This window comes from Lathyrus oleraceus, chromosome 5, assembly GCF_024323335.1.
Source record: "Lathyrus oleraceus cultivar Zhongwan6 chromosome 5, CAAS_Psat_ZW6_1.0, whole genome shotgun sequence".
NCBI classification, from domain to species: Eukaryota; Viridiplantae; Streptophyta; class Magnoliopsida; order Fabales; family Fabaceae; genus Lathyrus; species Lathyrus oleraceus.
The window spans coordinates 227,152,681-227,162,204 of record NC_066583.1 but is presented as its reverse complement, the minus strand read 5'-3'; positions in this window follow the sequence as shown (position 1 = coordinate 227,162,204).

The window sequence follows — 9,524 nt, the reverse complement described above, 5'->3', positions numbered from 1 at the left end:
GGAGGTGGCGTCTTGGTGAGTCGAGGAGACGGATAGGTGCTCGGGTCGTTTCAGTTTCTTATCTTTGATAGACGTGTCTCAGGATTAGTGGCGTCGCTTCGTTTCGCGCGCAAAGACGGCGTAGGCAGGCTAGGCAATGATGACCTAGCGTGTTGGTCTACGTGCCGAGCCCTATAAAAAGGGGTTGAGTAACTTCATTTCCACCTTTTTTTCTTGTTCATACGTTCACCGGAGTTCTCCACCTTCTCTCTCGTTTGCTTGCTCAACCGTCTGGACCGCCGTCTCCGCCCGTCCTCCTATCTGAACCACCGTCTTCTGCTCGGACACCACCGTACCCCTTTCAACTTAACTATGTCAGGTATGATTTTCCACTGTGACCCATTCTTTTTCCTTGTTGTTTTCTGTCAAACGCATGCTATTTTTGTAGAAATGTGGTTAGGTTTAACTTGGGAACAGTGTAGCGGACTGTAGGTGTATATTAGATGGTAGAAAATAGGGTTGGGATCCTACTGTACCGGGCATAAACTTCATATGCTGGGCAATACTTGCATAGGCTGTATGAAGTTTATGCCCGGTCTCCATAGAATGCGCGCGCCACCGAGTTGAGCGCGGTTAGTGTCCGTCGCCGCTACGCCCTTTCACTTGACCTGCGGTGGAAGGGTGGATTTGATATGACGTCGAATTCACTCTTTCTGTCTGCGTTTCAGGTGCTACCGGGCGCTTACGACCGAGGAAGGAAGATTCTGGGTCCTCCACCGAAGACGCGACAATCGCTCGTCTCCCTGTCGGGGATGGGAGTGTCCGAGATGGTACCGAACACGCCTCCTCTTCCGGGCAGGTCGACTTCTCATGGGTTGCGGACGAGCCCTTGGAGGAGGAATCAGACTTCTGTGACGAGGCCATCACTGCTCACGCTATGGTCGAGACCATAAGCCGGGAGGATCCACCAAACTGGTATTGCTGCGCCCCCAAGGAAGAAGACCGCATTTGTCATCATTTCCCGGGAAGCAGTTCACCATGTATGAATTTGCTTTTCGTGAGGCGGGGATTAGACTGCCCTTCAACTCCTTCCAGATGTCGGTCTTCAAGTGGCTCCGGCTGGCGCCGTCCCAACTACATCCTAATGCTCTTGCATTTATGCGGGCATTCGAGTTAGTTTGCCAGTTCCTCGGTATTGGTTGCACCCGGGCTCTCTTCTTCCACGTTTTCCATCTCCAGAGGTCCGGTTCCCGTGGTCGCCACAGTTGGGTTTCTTTCAAGCAGCCCGTGCGTCTGTTCAAGACGTACGAGGATTCTGTTCGCCATTTCAAAAGCCGGTGGTACGTGGTGATGCCGATTACCCGGGCTGCCCTTCACTCTCTATACTACTATCAACGGGAACCCAACGGGGAGGAGACGCTGATGTCGAAGATACCGCTGAGGTGGCAGCGTGATCATTTCGATCTCTCCACGGCGCATTACCGGGTCAAGTACGCGATGCTCGGCGAGGAGGATAGGCTCGCGTACAAGAAGCTGGTCGATTACGTGCAGAGCTTCAGCTTGGCGTTCTGGGCGAATCGACAGGGTGTGCCCTACCTGGATGAGGCCGGGGAGCTAATCACCGAGACGCGTTATATCAATACGAAGGCTCTGCTCGAGTGTGATACCGAGGAGGAAGCTCTGGCGTTATTGAGTAGGCAGACTTTGTTTAGCTTTTTATTTCTGTTTATGACTTCGGTCGCTAATGTTTGTGTGTAATTTATTTGCAGGTGCCATGCCCAATGCTCGTGATCGGGTGCTGAAGCTAGCGAATCAGGTCGGCGCTCCTGACCGGGTGCCCAAGAAGAAGAAGAAAACTGTGGCCCGTGTCTCGGAGACTGCTGGCGATGCCGGGGTCGGTCCCTCGCAGGCGGCGAGCGTGATTCCTTCCTCTCCTCCTCGGTCTAACCCGATCAACATTCCTGATAGCAGTCCGTCGCCAGCGGCTTCCCCCCTCCATAAACGGAAGCGTCCGGCTGGGCCTCTCACCAGGTCGTCTCCAGGAAGTCCGAATGGACCGGGCAGCTATCTTCTACCTCCCTGCTATGTGGAACGGTCGTTCTTCAAGGCCGAGGAGTCGATTGTTGTGCCTGCGCCTGAGGCCAAGGCTATTCTGGACCAGGACGCTGCTGCCCGGAGAAAAGATCTGGCCAGGGATATTGCTGCTGTCATCCGGGTGATGGAGACGGCCATGGTTATGACCGACGCTTCGGTCTCCACCGCCTCGCTGGAGGATGCCCTTTTGCAGGTTCGGACGGAGAAGGAAAGACTATCTAAAGATCTGTCGGACTACAAAGAAGAGCATCAGCTGCAGGAAGGGCTGAGCCAGAAGCTGGAGGAGGTGGAAAGGGAGAGGGACCAGTTGAGGGCTGCTAAGGCGAGCTTGGAAGAGCAGGTGGTCGACCATCAGAAGCTGATCGAGGACAACGCTGGCCTACGGGCTCAGGTTGAGTCCCTCGAGGGAAAGGTCCGTCCTCTGGCAGATGAGACCGAGGAGGAACGCGTCCTTGGTTCGCGCGGTGAGCTGCTAGGGCATATTCGGACTCTCAACCAAGATCTCGTGGCCTGCTTCAAAGAGGGTTTCGACAATGCTGTCGAGCAGCTCGGGCTTCTGAACCCTGAGTTGGTGACAGCAGGGTCGGCCTATAACTGCTGCGTCCGGGATGGTGAGATTACCTGCCCGTTTGAAGCGGAGGAGGAGCTGGGGGAGAAGAAGAAGAAGAGGATGAAGAGGTGCTCCGAGCGGAGTCTTAGTTTATTTCCTTTTCTTTGATTTTAGTTATCATGGCCTGCGTGCCTTATGTATTTTGGCCTTCGGGCGTTGTAATATGGCCTTCGGGCGTACTTGGCTTCGGCCGCTCTTATCGTCAATAATGTATGAATATTTTCGTTGTCATTCATTGTGCTCGTTTGTGTTTGATACTTGTTTGTATGAATTCGTACTCTGCTCGACCTTGTTAATCTCCTCGGTTTAGGGAACCGACGAAGTGTCGGGCTTTGTGCCCGTGGGTATCGAAGCCCGGGTCCGTTGTTCGAACCCTGGTCCCGAGGCTTGGGCCTTCCCATCGCGAGCTGGGTGCCCTGCCAGTCCTGGTACTTCGACGTTGAGTCTTGGTCAAGATCCCAACCGTCGGGGAGGGTTGTGTTTGTTATGTGACCCCGGGTCGTTCCCGGGTCTCGTGGTTCCTCCCTGGGGTTTTGGGGACGAAGAGCGTGGTCGTACCTGCCACGTCTCCCCGTGGTGTACTTAGCTGTAATATTGTCTAATTTTTTCTGCGTTCCATGGTCGAGCGAGTTGTTCTCCTTGTAGGTTTTCTAGGTAATAGGCCCCGTTGCTCGTTTTGTCGCGGACGCGGTAAGGGCCTTCCCAGTTGGCCGTCAGTTTGCCCTCTCTCGGGTTTTTCTGGTTTCTTCTGAGGACCAGGGTGCCGACCTGGAACTCTCTTTTTATGACTTTCGCGTCATGGCGTAGTGCTATTTTTTGTTTGAGGGTTGTTTCCCTGAGAGCTGCTTCGGAACGTATCTCCTCGACTAGGTCGAGCTCGGCTCTAAGGGTTTCATCGTTCATTTCCTCGTCTAGGGGCTCCTCTGTCCTCCTCGTTGGCGTCCGTATCTCCACCGGGATGACTGCCTCGGTGCCGTAAGTTAGTCGGAACGGGGTTTCCCCGGTGGTAGAATGTGGTGTCGTGCGGTAGGCCCATAGGACGCTATGTAGCTCCTCGACCCATGCCCTCTTTGCCTCGCCGAGTCTGCGTTTGAGGCCACGTAAGATGACCCTGTTGGCCGCCTCTGCTTGCCCGTTCGTCTGCGGATGCTCGACAGACGTGAAATGCTGTGTGGTGCCCAGGCTGGCGACGAAGTCCTGGAATCCTCCGTCTGTGAATTGTGTCCCGTTGTCTGTGACAAGTGCCTGGGGTATACCGAACCGAGCGAGGATATTGCGTTTGAAGAACCGGAGAATGTTCTGCGCGGTTATTTTAGCCAGTGCCTCCGCCTCGATCCATTTGGTGAAGTAATCCACCCCGACGATGAGGTATTTATTCTGATATGATCCGGTGACGAAGGGTCCGAGGATGTCCATGCCCCACCACGCGAAGGGCCATGGGGAAGACAGTGATTTGAGGTCGTTCGAGGGTGCGAGGTGCATGTCGGCATGTCGTTGGCATTTGTCACATCTTTTGACGTGCTCTTTCGAATCGTTTTGCATGGTCGGCCAGTAGTAGCCTGCTCGAAGGGCTTTTCGTGCGAGCGATCGTCCGCCGAGGTGTTAAGCGTTAATTCCCCGGTGTATCTCTCCAAGTACGTCGGGGACTTTCTCTTCCTCGACGCATTTGAGTAGTGGGATGGAGAATCCTCTCCGGTAGAGTTTGCCTTCGAGGAGTACGTATGAGCATGCGCGTCGTTTGACAGTGGTTGCCTCTTTCGGGTCAGCCGGGAGTTCGTCTCGTGTGAGGTAATTGTAGATGGGTGTCATCCAACAGTGGGCATCTCCAATAGCGTTGACCTCGAGTGGAGGCGGTAGTTTGTCGATGCTGGGCCGAGGGAGAATTTCTTGGATTACCGATTTATTCCCACCCTTTTTCCTCGTGCTGGCTAGTTTCGAGAGAACGTCTGCCCGTGTGTTGTGCTCGCGGGGTATGTGTTGAACTTCCCATTTTTCAAATCTCTCAAGTTTTTCTTTGACGAGGGACAAGTACTCGAGGAGGTTGTCGTTCTTGGTTTGGTATTCTCCTCGCACTTGTGAGGCCACGAGCTGGGAGTCGGTGGATATTTTTACCTCTTTTGCTCCCAGGTCCTCGGCTAACCTCAGGCCTGCGAGGAAAGCTTCGTATTCGGCTTGGTTGTTTGATGTTGGGAACGCTAGCGCTAATGATACCTCTATCAGGATCCCTTCTTCATTTTCGAGGATGATCCCGGCCCCGCTGCCTGATGTGCTAGAGGCGCCATCGACGAAGATCGTCCATTTGTGGGCGCTTTCTGCTGGAGTCGGGCAGTGGGTCATCTCCGCGACGAAGTCGGCCAGTGCCTGAGCTTTCAAGGCTTTCCTACTTTCGTATTGTATGTCGAATTCGGAGAGTTCTAGTGACCACTTGAGCATCCTCCCGGCCATATCCGGGCGCCCGAGCAGCTGTTTGATTGGCTGGTCGGTCCTCACCTTTATCGTGTGTGCGAGGAAGTAATATCGTAGTCTCCTCGCTGTGTTGATGAGGGCCAGGGCGACCTTTTCGATTTGCTGATATCGGAGCTCGGGACCTTGGAGTGCTTTACTCGTAAAATAGATGGGTTTTTGTCCTTCGTCGGTTTCTCTTATTAGAACGGCGCTGACGGCCTCGGTTGCCACGGATAGGTATAAGTATAGGGTTTCCTTTTCTGATGGCCGTGATAAGACCGGGGGTTGGGACAGAACCTTCTTTAGATGGAGTAGCGCTTGCTCGCATTCGTCGGTCCAGTCGAAGGTAGCCTCTTTGCGAAGGAGTCTGAAGAATGGCAATGCGTGCTGGGCGGACTTGGCGATGAAGCGGGAGAGTGAGGCGAGCACTCCATTGAGCGACTGGATCGATTTTTTGGTTTTCGGGGTCGGAAACTCCGAGAATGCCCGGCATTTGTCGGGGTTGGCCTCGATCCCTCTTTCGGTGAGATAGAAACCGAGGAACTTGCCTGCTCGGACTCCGAACGTGCATTTTTCGGGGTTGAACCTCATTTTACACTGTCTCGCCTGCTCGAATACCTTCGTAAGGTGTCGAGCATGGGTTATCTCCTCGTGTGATTTGACGATCATGTCGTCCATGTACACTTCGAGCATGTCCCCTATTTCGTCCTTGAAGACTTTGTTCATCATGCGTTGGTATGTAGCGCCAGCGTTCTTGAGCCCGAACGGCATCACGTTGTAATAGTAATTGCCCGTTGGGGTCATGAACGCTGTGTGTTTCTTGTCTGCGGGCGACATAGGGATCTGGTTGTATCCACTATATGCGTCCATGAAGGACAAGAGTTTAAAACCTGCAGAGTTGTCAACGAGCGAGTCTATATTAGGGAGGGGGAATGCATCTTTCGGGCAAGCCCTATTAAGATCAGTATAATCAACACACATACGCCATTTTCCATTATTTTTCTTAACGAGGACTACATTAGAGAGCCAGGTTGTGTACTGGGCTTCAGAAATAAAATTTGCCTCTAAGAGGTCTTTTACAGCTCGCTCGGCAGCCTCTGCCTTTTCGGGCGATTGCTTGCGTCTACGCTGTGCTATGGGCTTGGCTGCCCGGTCTAAAGCTAGCTTATGACACGCGATCTCGGGGTCCAGCCCGGGCATTTCTGCGGCATTCCACGCGAAGAGGTCGGAGTTCTCTTTGAGGCATGCTACTAGCTCTTCTCTTGTTTCCTCGGGTAATCCCTTACCTATCTTCACCGTCCTTTCCGGATCGTCCCCAAGAGGAATGAGTTCGAACTCCCCGTCGGGGATTGGTCGGACCGGGTGTTCGAGAGAGCGTTCCTTGGGGAACCTCCCCTCTTCGGTCTCGTCCAGCCCGATGCGACAGTCGAGGTCGATGGCGTTGACTCCTCGGGCAGGATCCTCGGTCTTGAGTTTTTTGTTGTCGCAGTTGCTCTTCGTGCTGACTACGGCCTGTCCTTTTACTGCGGCGTCGTAGCATCGCCGGGCTGCTTCGATGTCACCATGGATGGTGACCACACGTCCCAATTTGGTGTAGTATTTCATCTTCAGGTGGACGGTGGATGGGACCGCGGTGAGTTCGGCCAGTGTCGGGCGTCCAAAGATGCAATTGTAGAGAGACGGACAGTCTACGACCAGGAATTGGGTTTTGACTTCCCTGGCCGTTTCTTGTTCGCCGAAGGTGACGAGGAGCTCAACATATCCCCACGGTCTGGTTGTTGCTCCGTTGAATCCTTGGAGATCTGATCCGACGTAGGGGGCTAAGTTGGTCTTGTCTAGCTTCAGAGTCTTGAAGAGGTGGACGTACATGATATCCACTGAGCTGCCTTGGTCGACCAGGATGCGTCGTACGTCGAATTGGGCCATCTTTGCCCTTATCAATAGCGGGATGCCCGAGTTCGGGGATCCGCCCGGGAGTTCCTCCAGGAAGAAGGATATTGGGTTGGATTTTCCCCGGTATTTTGTCAATGTCGCTTTCTGCTCGGGGGCAGCCAGTAGGAGTTCGTCGAACTTACGTTTGACGGAGAGGGCCGCGGATTCCCCGTTAGTTCCTCCTCCAGATATCACCAGTGTGGTAGGGAAGTTTTCCCAGGCACTGAGTGTAGTGATCTTGCCCTCGGGCAATGGTTCGGGGGGGAAGAAATCTTCCGGTCGTGACACGCAGAGGGCCACTTGATGGGGAGAGTTGTCAGGGGGTGTGTCTTCCCGGGGCCTCTTCTTCTCTGGCTCGTCGTGTCTGGGAGCTTCGTTCTTCCTCGTATACTGCTTCAGGTGCCCCTCTTGGATTAAAATTTCTATCGCATCCTTCAGGTGGACGCAGTCTTCGGTCACGTGCCCGTGACTTCTGTGGAACCGGCAGTACTTTGATTTGTCGGTGTGGGGCTTTGGTGCAGACGGTTTTGGGAACCTGACCCTGCCCTGCTTAAATTCAGAGTTGATACATTCTGCGAGGATGCGCTCTCGAGGAGCTGTCAGTAAGGTGTACTCGCTATATCTGCCCGCGGGGCCTCTTCCTTCCCGGAGCTCGCGAGATCTTTCTTCTCTTCGTTTGTCTCCGTTGCGACGGGAAATGCTCGTGTCCTCGCGTTTTGAGTGCTCGGTCTCCCCAGCGTTACGTCCGCTGCGGGCATTGTGTGCCACCTGCTTTTCCTCGTATCTGATGTAGGCCTGGGCTTTATGCAGGAGCTCGTTTAAGGTGCGGGGAGGCTCGATCCCTACGGCTCTGCTAAGTTCACTGCCGGGCAAGAGACCTCTCTCGAGGAGATACTTCTTCATGTGCTCGGTGGTATCTACCTCGACAGCTTCTTGGTTGAATCGCTCGATGTATGAGCGCAGTGTTTCATTCTTCTTCTGCACTATGGCTTCAAGGGTCGCCTCAGTCTTGGGGTGACGACGGGAAGCTGTAAAGTGCCTGGTGAACATGGACCTCATGACTCTCCATGACGTAATGGACTCAGTGAAGGAGAATTGCCATCCAAGGCGCAGCGGAATATAAAAATTTCTCCTTTAATGATCCTTACGAATGAGCATGATCAGTGATAGAATCGTTACCTCTTGTGGCGATTCAAACCTTTGGTGCAGATCTTTGACAATGATCAACCTTTGATACAGATCCACGGGGCGATCACGAACGTTGAACGATGACAACGTCTCTACTCAGTCCACACGAACGGATTCCTTCAATCGCAGTGCTAGCTGTTTGTGAGTGAAGGCTTTGAGTGAGAGAGAGAGAGATACGAAATTCCAACTCTTCAGTTGTGTTGTCTGGGGTGTAAATGCTTCTACCCAAGGGGTTCTATTTATAGAACCACTTGTGTGGGCTTCAAGCCAAAAAGCCCACTTAAGTGCATTTTGGCCCATATCTCAGAATATGCCAAAATCACTTAAGTATTTGGTACTTTACCATATTTCGTATTCTTCTTAAGTACACCGTACCTTACGATGTTCCTTAATTATTCTATCTCTCATCAATCCGTCCTTTGTGTGTGACCCTATAGGTTTTCGCGGCGTTGACAATTATATTAAATCATGCATTTAACATAATAAACAGTGAGCGGTATCTAGCAACACATCACTGCTACCCAAGTCACGAAAATGTCATGTGATCTGACAAAACCTCCTGTGATAATAATTATGTGTATAATTACCCCTTTGCCCTTATGTCTATATTGAACACAAGGTATAGACCATGTCACCCTTGTCCAGTTCAATATTGGGCCCATAGACATTTATCCTGTTAAGCAGGATTGACAAATTCCATCTAGGACACTCATGTCCCTCAGCATGCTTCGTGGAGTACCTATCAACTGCCTTTATGGTTATCCAGTTACGGACAACGTTGGATCAGCAATAAAGCACTCGACTCTACATCTAGGATCCATAGTGGTTTCAGGTCGATGAGTGGTATACACTATTATCACCATGAGAATAACTTATGACACTTTGTATAACTTTCTATATAGTATTCTCATAGCGGGTCAATCCAGTATGAATATTACTCTTAATATTCATACCTATGTTTAAGACTTGATAACTCTTTATCCATGATCCATGAGACGTGATCATCAGTCTACAAACATAATAGTCTCCATGCTTTAATGTTATCCCATTTCATAATAAAGCTTGACTACGGACATTTTAAGAATAGTGTCCTGATGTTTAATGTGATCTCATGATTAAGTCATACTTGATACATTAAATGGACTATCTATTCCAGGGACTTTATTAAACAAACATAATAAAGAAAAATGCCTTTTTATTATTAATAAATAATTCGATACAAGTACCAAAAGTATTGGCCTCTAGGGCTTACACCAACACTCAGGGGCCAAGCTTT